This window comes from Hylobates moloch, unplaced genomic scaffold (genome assembly GCF_009828535.3).
Source record: "Hylobates moloch isolate HMO894 unplaced genomic scaffold, HMol_V3 SCAFFOLD_6, whole genome shotgun sequence".
NCBI lineage: Eukaryota > Metazoa > Chordata > Mammalia > Primates > Hylobatidae > Hylobates > Hylobates moloch.
In genome coordinates this window covers 67,933,838-67,947,337 of record NW_026652281.1, presented here as the reverse complement: position 1 = coordinate 67,947,337, position 13,500 = coordinate 67,933,838, and positions in this window count along the sequence as shown.

Sequence of the window (13,500 nt, the reverse complement as noted above, 5' to 3'; positions counted from 1 at the left end):
GTATTTGATTTCAGACTTGTGATTTAAAATCAGAAGGTATGGAGAATTTGGTTGAATATGTAAATGATATTGAGGTGGTTCAGATAATTTATAATCTACTATATAAATTTTTTTAATTTACAAGGGTTATTTAAGTGCGTAGGCAGGTTTTGTCAGACAAGTGACATAAAAATAAAACATTAACTTTATAAATGCAATTTAAATTTATTGTTTATAATGTATTACAAATTAGCATAGTATATTATGTTATAAATATATTAAATTTATAAATGGAATTTAGAGCATTTAAAGAAATTTAATTAAGTTTACAAATGGCACTAGACAGTAATCAAAAGCTTACAAGTGATTATAAATTTTGCTATAAAGTAATAAGTAGATTTGTATATTTATAGAATATAGTAGAGTCTTAAGATTTTTAAGTTGAACTTCTATACTTAAGGTTTTGTAATTTGTAACTTTAATCAAACATTAAAAACCAGTCACCATAAATTGTTTTCTGTGTATAAAAGCTACCCTTATAAGCAAATAACAAAATCAATAAAAAACAGCACAGTGACAGTCAGCACTGATTTTTTTTTATTGAGGGGTGGAGATCTGGGGAAATGCATCCTCAGTTCCAAATAAGGGACTAACAATCATTCCAGAGCACTGCCCTTTTCTACATTGGGGACTGTCACCGCACAGAGGGATAAAGGACCTTGATTCAGCTCTCCCTGGCTCCAAAGCATCACCAAGCAGCTGGCTGCAGCAACGCTGGGGGCCTGAGCTATCCTGCTGTCAGCTCTCAAGCCCCTCATTTGCCAGGACACACGGCCTGAAGAATGCACTAGCCCCAACTTGGGGCCCTGGTGTGGCAATGTGGCAAGGAGCACCTCTCTCTTCTCCCTACCACATCAAAAATTTTAAGGATGCCTAAACATGTCTGCTTATCTGGAGGGCTGGGGTGAATGAGGCCTCCAGAATGAAAGCTCTCCTATTCTGGCTGCACCACCTGACTGAGAAGTAACTTTAGCTTATTTCCTTGGCTCATCATAAAAGAATGAAAAGCATTTTCCTCACATTGTCCACCTCTTCAACTATGGAGTGGACATGCATCATGCCTCCAACTCAGGTCTTTGAGAAAAACAACTTTATCTCCCAAATTTCACCTTGTTTTTCTTCTGAGAACTTATTGTGCCAAACTCAAGAGAAACATAACCTCAGTCTTTCTTGGGGTTCCCATCCTTCTTCCAGAATCAAGACTCTAGGATGTCTTCTCAGTACCAAGGTGTTTGGGGAGGGGGACATCTATCCACACAGATTCCTTCTATGTGCCCATAGTCAGCACCCACCCCCCATACTCTAACAGACCACACTGGGGACCTCAAATCTGTGTGAAACTTTGCAGCCATTCCTTTACTGGCCCCTTACCTATGGACTGCAGAAAGCCCCCACAGGCCTCCCTTCCTTCTCTCTCAGCATGGGAGAATCCTTCTCAAGCATGAGGAGGGAAGCCTCATTCTCCCTCTTGCTTTTGGCCAAGAAATCTTTTCCATTCCCGGTGTTCCTTCACTTATGCCCTGCTATGACTTGAATGCGCCCCCTGAAGCTCGTGTGTTGGAAACTTAATCCCTAATACAACACTTTTGAAAAGTAAAACCTAATGGGAGATGTTTAATTCGTGAGGGCGGAGCCCTTGTGAATGGATTAATGTCAGTTATAAAAGGGCTTGAGGCTGCGAGTTCCATTTTTTGCTCTCTTATACTCTCTGCCCCTCCATCTGCCACCAGGGGATGACACAGCACAAAGGTCTTTGCCAGATACCGGCACCTTGATCTATCTTGGACTTCCCAACCTCCCATGTAAAATAAATTTCCTTACTTTATAAGTCACCCAGTCTATGGTATTCTGTTATTGCAACACAAAATGGACTAAGACACTCCCACAAACCCCAGACTTCGACTATGGGCTTAGCTCTGGGTACACAAAAACTAGAACAGTTTGCAAGCTGGCTCTGACTCACACCACCACAGCCTCACTGAAATAGTGGGCCCAGAGTCCACTCTACCTGAATGGGAGGATTGGGGCAAAGGGAAATATGAAAAGGAAATGGGTCAATTTCTCAAAGCACTACCGCAACATATTGTGAACAACTTCAACAGCTAATTTTAAAAAATTCTTTTTTAGAAATGAGGTCTCACTACGTTGCCCAGGCTGGTCTCACACTCCTGGGCTCAAGCAATCCTCCCACCTCAGCCTCCCACACCTGGGCTCCCAGCCACACCTGGGCTCCCAGCCTCCCAGCCACACCTGGGCTCATACTGTTTAGATTTGTTCCTAAAAGTAAAAGATGCCTATATTTAAACCAGGCCAGATCACTCATCCTAGAAATTCCACAAATAGCCCATGAGCTGAGGGCTCCAGGCAGACGGGTGGCTGAGCCCAGTTCCCATCCTGGCCTGGAGGAGGAGACCTAGGAAGTCACAGCTTAGGATACACTGAGGCGGGCAGGAAGGATTGCTTTTATCCATCATCCAAGCTGTGATTCGGTGCATAAGTTTCCCTTTCATTAAGTTTAACTTGTTGAGTAACATTAAATTTATATACTGCAAAGCACAATAGAATTTCACTGCTGTGAGCATATATGTTCACAAGCATCATCCAACTAAGTGTGAGCATCTGCTGCCTCATTGGGGGTATTTACTAGTCATTCATTAGTTATTTATTTTGTAGCACCTATTAGAGTAAACAGTAGCAGATATCTAATGTCTAAGAAAAATTTATGGAAGGAAGATTTGAATGGAATTTTCTCCATTAGCATATTTTTAAGGAGTTTTCCTCACAATTCCATCCCAGTCCTACCCCTCCTACCAGAATTCTGAGGATCAGGGCTTGAGAACTAACATCTCCAAAGTCCCGGTGGCCCTGTGGTTTTCTATAGGCTCCTGGAGGATGAGGACCGTGCCATGTTTATCTCACCCTCCACCACTCAATAAAGTACAAATTTGTGGAACTGGAGAGGCCAAGAGGCCTCAAATTCTTGTCTCTTTCATATCATCCACTAGGGGGCAGCAATCCTCTAAAAATAGCCCCTAAACCAGCCACTTTTTTAGCTAAAAGATGACTAAATTTCATTAAAGGTAGAATAACAAACGCCTGTAATCCCAGCACTTTGGGAGGCTGAGGCGGGCGGATCACGACGTCCGGAGACCGAGACCATCCTGGCCAACATGGTGAAACCCCATCCCTACTGAAAATACAAAAATTAGCCGGGTGCGGTGGCTTGCGCCTGTAGTCCCTGCTACTCTGGAAGCTGAGGCAGGAGAATCGCTTGAACCCAGGGAGCGGAGGTTGCAGTGAGCTGAGACCGCGCCACTGCACTCCAGCCTGGGCAGCAGAGCAAGTATGTGTCTCAGGAAAAAAAAAAAAAAAAAAAAGAATAACAACAACTACAATTTATTAAACACTTACTCTGCTCCTAGCACTATGTTATATGCTAATAGTGCAGGGCTTAAGAACAATTTTATTGGCCAGGAGTGGTGTCTCATGCCTGAAATCTTAGCACTTTGGGAAGCTGAGGCAGGAGGATCGCTTCAGCTTGGGAATTTGAGACCAGCCTGGGCAACATAGTGAGACCCATCTCTACTGAGAATGTTTTAATAATTCATCAGGCATGGTGGTGTGCGCTGTAGTCCCAGCTACTTGGGAGGCTGAGATGGGAGGATTACTTGAGCCTGAGTGGACAGGCTGCAGTGAGCTATGATTGCACCACTGCACTTCAGCCTGGGTGACAGAGCAAGACCCTGTCTAAAAAAAAAGAACTCTTATTTATCAAAACGAACATCTCAACAAAAAGCAACAACCACCACATAGGAAGGAAACCACCACCTAAATGTGAATTATTGCAACTTAGTCTCTGAATGAACACTGAGGCCTCGCTTTCTTTTAGGTATTGCCTCGCAAAGACTTCTGCCTTGTCCCTCAGCCTAAATTCACAGGATAGAGTCTTCTCCATGAGCAAAGCAAAGAGCCACTCATCTATCCACACTCATCATTCACTCATTCTTCAGACACACACTGAGCAATTACTATACACCAGGCACTGTGCTAGGTACTGGGAGGGATTTTAAAAGTACACAAAGCCAGTCCATTTTAATCCAGGCCTCTGTATGACTGAAAGCCTTTGTCTTACTATTAATAATACTGATCATAACTGCAAAAGTATAGTGTAGTTTAGAATTAAATGAACCTGGCCAGGCACAGTGGCTCACGCCTGTGATCCCAGCACTTTAGGAGGCAGAGGCGGAGGCGGGCAGATCACTTGAGGTTAGGAGTTTGAGACCAGCCTGGGCAACATGGCAAAACCCATCTCTACTAAAAATACAAAAATTAGCCACTACAGGCACGCACCTGTAGTCCCAGCTACTTGGGAAGCTGAGACAGGAGAATCACTTGAACCTCAGACGCAGAGGTTGTGTAAGATTGTGCCACTGCGCTCCAGCCTGGGCAGCAGAGGGGGATTCCATCTCAAAAAAAAAAAAAAAAGAATTAAATGCACCTCAAAGCCAACCACTAGATTCTCTCGCTCTATTTAGAGGACATTTGTTTGTTGTAAGAACCCAGACTTAATCCTGAGAGGTTTTAGTGGGGTCTAAAGAGAGCCTCGTCCTAAACATCCCTGCCAGGAAGAACTCTCCCAGGGAGCAGGGGGCAGGCAGCTTCCTGGCCCAGGACAGTTTGCATGACCTAAATTACTTGAGTCAAAAATTCTTTGGGCCATATAGTGTTCCGGTGGTTGTTGTTGGGTTTTCTATTTGCTAACTTGAGCAAACATTTAAAATTTGAGTGTTTTTACACAAAAACCTGGATTTCCAACTTCTCTTTAAAAAGTCAAAAGCTCCAGCCTCCATCTGCATTCACGCACAGGAAACTTGAAAAGGGCCTGTGTTCTCCATGCACCACAGTGTCCACACACATAAGTTTCTACCTGGCCCTGTAAGTGATCGAGTATAAGAGTCCGTACTTGGGATTTCCCAGGCACCCTGTGCGGCCTGCAGGGGATGTGGAGAAGGTTGGGACTCAACCCCTCTCGTGGCAGGCCAGGTCTCACTAACAGCTAAGCAGGCAGGCCTCCATGACAACTGTTTCAGCACTGACTGAGTGCTTAGGTTAAATATTAAAGGCTGCAAGAGCCAGTGCCCTTACACAAAGGCTGGAATGTAACAAAAGCCCACCAAGAGTCTTGCCTAGGCCTTTCCTGGGCCTTGAAGCATGACAAGATAACAAAGAAATTCTTACATTCCTCGTACCCACATTTAGGATTAAACACGTTTTATTAGGGGTCAGCAAAGAACTCTCCAGACCTCCATAACTCAGCGGGAGACAAGATAAGGGTAATCACCCCCAGCACCTGGACCCATCAAGATTAAATAAACTTACTGAGGCTCCAAAAGAAGGTCTCCAGGACCCGGACCTTAGTTATAGATTAGAGGGAATCAGTCACTTGTGTCTTTTGATGAATGCACACTTACACGTAGACATATAGCTTCAAAGGTATATAAGCACTGGAAAACTTTGTAAATTTGAGTTGGTCTGGTAATATTTTCCTGGCCTTCTCCCTGTACCCGGTTACAGAAATAAACTCTCTTCTTTCCCAGTGTATCTGCGTCTCATTACTGGGCCATGAGAACAAGCAGCCCAATCCTCAGTTCAGTCTGGGAACACTCTGGCTAACAACCTGTTAGGGGTTGTCACCACTGCCTGGAGAGGATAGGGGTACACTGGGGGCCAGCCGACAGGAGCTGAGGTCTCAGGTAGAGGACACCTACCTTATGAATAGACGGAGAGAGATTCAAACCCAGCATCACTGACTCTGGTTCCAAAATCTGAAATTCTTTTATAGCGACAGCACACATTCATCAGGTATGCAGAGAAGAGTTAACAGCAGGCCCGAGATGGCTGCCGATCTTTAGTTAGAAAGGCCTAATAGCAAAGTTGGCCCTTGGCTGGTATCTGAGCACTTGGCTCTCCAGAGTGTTCCCACCATTTCTGAAACTGATAAGAGTGGTTCACCGTGTCTTGACCGTACAGTGTGGTTTATGCCGAGCATCTGCTTTCTTTCTGGGAGTTGGAATTTTAGTACGTGGTAGGGAGAAGGTGCCTATGGGATGAGACCCTAATAAAAACCCTGGGTGCTGAGTCTCTAACGAGCTTCCCTTGTGGCCAACATTTCATATCACAACTTGTCACAACTCATTGCTGGGGAAATTAAGCACATATTATGTGACTTCCACTGGAGAAGACTCTTGGTAGCTTGCCCCCTGGTTTTCTCTGGACTTGGCCCCATACACTTTTTTTGTGTGTGTGCTGATTTTGCCCTGTATCCTTTCACTGTAATAAATTATAACTGTAAGCATAACTAGATGCTGAGTTATGCTTCAGCCAATCACTAGATTCTATTTAGAGGGCATTTGTTTATTTGAAGAACTCAGACTTACTTAGTCCTGAGAGTTTTTATCTGGGTCCAAAGAGAGCCTCGTTCTAAACATCCCTGTCTAGAAAGCCTCTGATGAGACTTTCTAGCAAACCACTTAAATGTAGTGGTCTTGGGGACCCCGAAACATCAGTCAACTATCTCCAACAACTGAAAGAGGCTTTGGGCTTACAAAGTGCAAAGAATAATTGAGGTGCTAGGTCATCACAGGCATCACTAATGAGAAAATAATGGAAAACAGGGGCCTAAAAGTTGAGGCCAATAATCACAAAACGCCTGCAGAGCTGGAGGAGCAAAACCCAAAGTGGAGACCCCTGAGATTGGACACATGACAAGGGACAGAGTCTAACTGAAGTGGTTTATTTGGTCTCATACCTGGAGAAATTTAAGGTGAGGCAGTCACCCCCAATACCAGCTGTACCCTTCTTTCATAGTCATAGTGCCCCAAATTTTTGCAGGAACCCAGATACCCAGAATAAAAGATTACACTTCCCAGGTTAGTTGTGGCCATCTAAGTTCTGATCAGTGGCATATAAGCAAAAAAGTTCATGGTAGCTTCTGGGAATCCTCTTCTAAAGAGGGTTAATTGTTTTTTGTTTTTTTTTTAAGATGGAGTCTCACTCTGTCGCCAGGCTAGGGTGCAGTGGTGCAATCTTGGCTCACTGCAACCTCCGCCCCCCGGGTTCAAGTGATTCTCCTGCCTCAGCCTCCCAAGTAGCTGGGATTACAGGCATGCACCACCACATCCGGCTAGGTTTCACCATGTTGGCCAGGATGGTCTCAGTCTCTTGACCTCATGATCTGCCTGCCTCGGCCTCCCAAAGTGCAGTCGTGAGCCACCGCACTCAGCCAGATCGTTAATATTTCTTATTAGTCCTCTTCTCCCTCCTCCTAGGCTGGAATATGGATATAATAGCTGGAGCTCCAGAGGCTGTCTTGAGTTGATAAGAAAGCCTTGGGAATAGAAGTGTCATCACAGAGAACAAGATAGAACTGACACCATGGAGTAACATACCAGTAACAGACCATAAAATTTCTATCACTGGACTTTGTGGACATGAAAAATCTCCATCTGTTCTTGGGGCTTTACTGTTACTTCCAGCTAAATTTAATCCTCCTTAACGCAAAAGAAATTCCAGATGGGGAAGTGTTTATAAAGTCATGTATCCAGAAGCATAGACTCACCAAATCTTAGATCTGAAGAGTCATCAGGAAGCTTTTTGTTGCAGCCTTTTCATTTTACAGTTGGAAAAACTGAGGCCCAGTCACCTCTGTGATTTGTCAGGGTTACATGGCTAGTTAGGAGCAAAACTGAGGCCAGATCCCAGGTTTTGGGGCTACAGGCTCATGGTTCTCATTTTCGTGCTATGAGAACTGCCTCAGGTAGGCCAGGTCAGGGGTAAAGTCCAAAAGGGGGTTTCTCTCTAGAGGACTCAAAGAAAAAGCAGTGTCGGATTACCGTAGCTCACGCCTGTAACCCCAGCACTTTGGGAGGTCGAGGCAGGTGGATCGCTTGAGCCCAGGAGTTTGAGACCAGCCTGAGCAACGTGGTAAAACTCCATTTCTTCAAAAAATACAAAAATTAGCTGGATGTGGTGGTATGTGCCTGTCGTCCAAGCTACTTGGGAGCCTGAGGTGGGAGAATTGCTTAAGCCCTGGAGGTTGAGGCTGCAGTGAGCTATGATGGTGCCTCTGCACTCTAGCCTGGTGTGAGTGAGACTCTGTCTCAAAAAAAAAAAAAAAAAAAAAAAAAAAAAAAAGAAAGAAAAGACGAAAAAGAAAATATGCTGATAGACTGTACACGATGAAATTTCAGAGGTCTCCTGGGAGGCCATCCCACTTCCGGTTTTGATGGGCAGAGACTCAACAGTGGAAGGCAGGTATGACCTGGGACTTCTCAGGCCCCAGCTTCCCTCCTCTTCACCTTCCTCTCACCCATCAGACTTCACACCTCCCTCTTCCCTTGGTGTTCAAACCTAAGTCTATACAGAGTGCCTCGAACCCATATGGTGCTTAGTGGTGGAACCCAGGCTAGATTTCACCCCACCTGTGCCTTCTTGGCCAGTCCCTCTATGAAGTACGCAGACCAACAACCTTTTACAGAGGACCGGGCTTGAGAAAGAGCTCGCTGGGATCCATCCTGCTTCCCCATGCGCACCCGGCCCCATTCACACCGAGGGAGTTTCGTCCCTGCTGGAAACACTGTGGCAGACGCTTTGGTGGCCTGCCCATTTCTCTTTCACTTTGTCATTCACGGATGTCAAAGCACCAGCACCTGCAGTTCTTTGTTTCTGGGCTTCCTCTGGTGCAGAAGCTGCTTTTTCTGCCTATGTTGGAGGTGTGGGGGATTTAGGAGACCTAAGGAATGGGCTCCACTGAGATGAAGGGAATGGGTGTGTAAAGCCTCAGCCCCTTGCCTGGTGGGGGCTGAGTCTGAGGAATGTGCCCTGCATTGTTCCCGCATGATTAGGCTCCAGCTGCCCTCAGTGGTAATGGCCCCTCTCCTCCCTCCCCAGTCTAGGGGTGCTCCACCTCCCAAATAAAGAGGGTTCACTCATCCTTATCTCAGGGTCTGCTTCTGGGGGAGCTGACCAGAAGCAAACCTTCCTCAGCACTCAGATTTTACTTACTCCAAAATTAGGGAATATTAAGTTTGAACAGATACCCTATGCTCAAAAGCATGCGCACAGACATATATATATAGAAATTTCTGGCCGGGTGCAGTGGCTCACGCCTGTAATCCCAGCACTTTGGGAGGCCAAGGCGGATCACTTGAGGCCAGGAGTTTGAGATCAGCCTGACCAACACAGGGAGACCCCATCTGTACAAAAATAATGATTTAGCTGAATGTGATGGTGCACACCTGTAGTCCCAGCTCCTCGGGAGACTGAGGTGGGATGGTCACTTGAGCCTAGAAGTTCAAGACTACAGTGAGCTGCGATGGCACTACCGTACTCCAGCCTGGGTAACAGAGCGAGACCCTATCTCAATTAAAAAAAGAAATTTCCAACTTTTCTCTGAGCCCACTACCCAAAGACAATCATATGCCTCAGCCACTCAGCTGAGCTTTACTGCCCTTCCAAGAAAAGCCTAGAAATCCAGTAAGGATAATGAAAACTAGAAAAATGAAGAGACACTGATACTGGATCTAATTCATGTTTTTAACCTCACTCACCACCTGCAATCACACCCACCCACAGCCTTCAGTAAGTGCTCAGTAAATATCTGTTAGTCATCAAAGCTACTGGGAGCACACACTCTGCCCCTGCGCCATACACCCTGCCCCCAACCCCTGCTCTATTATGGTGATTTCCCCACTCCTAGTCTGTCTGCACAGAATGGTGAAGAAACTGCATTTGGTTTTTTCAAACTATTCTTCAGGCCAGGCACAGTGGCTCATGCCTGTAATCTCAGCACTTTGGGAGGCTGAGGTGGGCAGATCACAAGGTCAGGAGTTCCAGACCAGCTTGGCCAACATGGTGAAACCTCGTCTCTACTAAAAATTAAAAAAAATTAGCCAGGCGTGGTGGTGCGCGTCTGTAATCCCAGCTACTCAGGAGCCTGAGGCAGGAGAAACGCTTGAACCTGGGAGGCGGAGGTTGCGGTGAGCTGAGATCGCGCCATTGCACTCCAGCCTGGGTGACAGAGCAAGACTCTGTCTCAAAAGAAAAAAAGAAAAAAAAAAAAAAAGCTATTCTTCTGCACCCTCAGGAGAATGGGCCAGGAACATGCTCTTGAAACAGGCTGCTTGCTCAGAAATACATTTCCATATTAGCAGGCGCAGCTGTCACTCCTGCTGGAGGCCTGTTGGCTTCTTGAGAACTGCTAGTCTCACCATTTGTCACATGCCCAACAGGAAAATTTAATTCACAGAAACTCAGAATGCCAGATTCCTCCTCCCTCCCAACTCAGGGATCCCCTCAAGAGCCTGCCTGACAGCTGTTATCTCCTTCATGAAGACCTCAAGTGACAGGGAACTCACTGCTGTATGTTGTAGCCTATTCTATTATTGGAAGGCTCTAGTTATTAATAATTCCTAATAGTAAACATCATTTATTAAACACTTGCTATGTGCCAGGCTCTATTAAAAGTAATTTAACTAGCTAGGTGTGGTGGTGTGCACCTGTGGTCCCAACTACTTGGAAGGCTGAGGCAAGAGGATTCCTTGAGCCCAGGAGTTCAAGACTGCAGTGAGCTATGATTACGCCACTGCACTCCAGCCTGGGCCACAGAACAGGACCTCAACTCCTTTAAAAATAAAAATTAAATTAAAAGTGCTTGACCTGTGTCAACTGATTTAATCACGACAACAATCCTATGAAATAGATGCTATTGTATATTACTCCACCTGATCTGACAGGCAAGGAAACTTGCAGCACAGAGAAGTAAATAATTAGCTGGAGATCACAGAGCTAGCAAGTGGCAGAATGCAATTTCAAACAAAAAGTGGCCTTCGAGAGCTTTCCTCTGTTGCCTTTTTTCTACTTGGGGCAGAAATCTTCCATCCTGTAAGTGAGCCTTTTTAGGTCCAGATCCTTGTGAAATTGTGATGAATGCCAAGGACCCTTTCCATGCTACTGTGCATATGGTCACAAAACTCTGCATATTATTTCAGGGAGTCAATCCACCCAAGCCCTTGGACCCCAGGTTAAGAACCACAACTAACACAAAATAATGTTGCTTTTGTATCTATTTGGAAATTCCCTTACGAACTTTTTTTTATAGCTAACAGACTTTCTCCAGGCTTAATTTTCCCTATTTTTAAATTTTTTTTCAGACAGAGTCTCCCTCTGTCACCCAGACTGGAGTGCAATGGCACGATCTTGGCTCACTGCAAACTCTACCTCCTGGGTTCAAGTGATTCTCCTGCCTTAGCCTCCCAAGTAGCTGGGATTACAGGCATGCACCACCACATCCAGCTAATTTTTGTATTTTTAGTAGAGATGGGGTTTCACCGTGTTGGCCAGGCTGGTCTCGAACTCCTGACCTCAAGAGATCCACCCATCTCAGCCTCCCAAAGTGCTGGGATTACAGGCATGAACTACTGCGCCCGGCCAATTTTCCCAGTTCTAGATGAAAGAATGTTCAACCACACCAATACTCAAAGATAGACAAATTCAAATAATAAGGTTAAGATGTTATTTTGTACCTTTACAACAACAAACAACTATAAAGAAAAGACTCAAAAATCAAGTGCTGGCCAGGTGCAGTGGCAGAAACCTGTCATCCCAGCACTTTGCAAGGCCAAGGCAGGTGGATCTCTGAGCTCAGGAGTTCAGGACCAGCCTGGGCAATATGATGAAACCCCATTTCTACAAAAAAAAAAAATACAAAAAATTAGCCAGGCACAGTAGCGCGTGCCTGTAGTCACAGCTACTCAGGAGGCTGAGGTGGGAGGATGGCTTAAGCCTGGAAGGTCGAAGCTGCAGTGAGCTATGATCACACCACTGCACTCCAGCCCGGGCAACAGAGCAAGACCCTGTCTCAAAAAAGAGAGTGCTGGGAGGGTTGTACTCCTGTTGCTGCTGCTTTGGTACCTGTATCCACTACCATTAGAAATTTGGCAACACACAAGAAAGACTGATGAAAACACCCATAAGCTTTTGACCTGGTAATTCTACTCCTCAAATTTATTCCAAGAAAATAATTTAGATGGAAATAAAAGCCACATGTAGAAAGATATTTATAGCAAACTTTCCTCTAAGAGCAAACTTTTCTCTAAAAAACAAAAAAAAAGTCCAAAAAAACAATTGGGAAATTATAAGTAAATATGGTCATTAGCTTAATGGAACATATAAAATAATGAAAAGCGTTAAAATAACATTCAGGAAAAAATGTGGGAGGTGGAAATCAACATGATGATGATTGTCAATTGTGGGGTGATAGGATGGGAACGCCCAAGGAACTTTCAATTTGCTTTTTAGTGCCTCGCTTTAAAAAGTGAGGGACCAAATAATCAGAACAAAAGCAACTCAGAGGAAAAAGAGAGAAACTATAAGGAATCAGAGGATCCCTCAAAACAAAATGAAACAAAACACTATAAATAATATCATCTATGAAATATGAAAAGATATGCATCCATGAAAGAGAAACAGAAGAGGATGGGGGGTAATCAGAAAACATGAAAGAAGGCCTGGCATGGTGGCTCACACTTGTAATCTCAGCACTTTGGGAGGCTGAGTGGGGCGGATTGCCTGAGGTCAGGAGTTCGAGATCAGCCTGAACAACATGGTGAAACCCCATCTCTACGAAAAATACAAAAATTAGCTGGATGTGGTGGTGCACACCTGTAATCCCAGCTACTGGGAGGCTGAGGCAGGAGAATTGCTTAAACCCAGGAGGCAGAGGTTGCAGTGAGCCGAGATCATGCCACTGAACTCCAGCCTGGGAAACAGAGCAAGACTCTGTCTCAAAAAATAAAAAAATAAAAAAAAAAAAAGGAAAACATGATATAGTTCTTGGAGATGGAGTTATAACAACTGAAGTAGTAAATTCAACAGAAACTCTGGAAGATAAAGTAGGATAACTATCCAGAAAATTGAACAAAAATAAATAGAGAGAAAATGGGAGAAAAGATGACCAATCCAGAAGACCCAATATCTACCTAATAGGAGTCCACTAAGAGACAACAGAGACAATCTCCAGGACAGAGAGTGTAACTGGCCAAGCCAAAGGCATGTGCCCAACCCATGGCTAGGTAGGAAAGGGAGGATCTGGCCCATTTGGGTCTAGAAGGAAAGGGCACTGTCTCCCCCCACAACGCAGGAGTATGGTCCCCCAAAAGGAAAAGTAATAGGTGCTACTAGAAAATGAGGGTTAGATGATATACAGCCAAGAGCCACCACTGTCCACTGCACAGGAACCTCTGTTGACTCCTAGTAACCACACCTTCTTCTCTAACTACTCATAGAGCACTTTCAATAGGATTTTTGCATCCTATCAAATGTAAAGCCTCCCTCTTTAGGCCTGTTGTGCGTTATCATAGCTGAGATGTGTTGTGTACATCCTACATGCCAATTGTTTCTCAT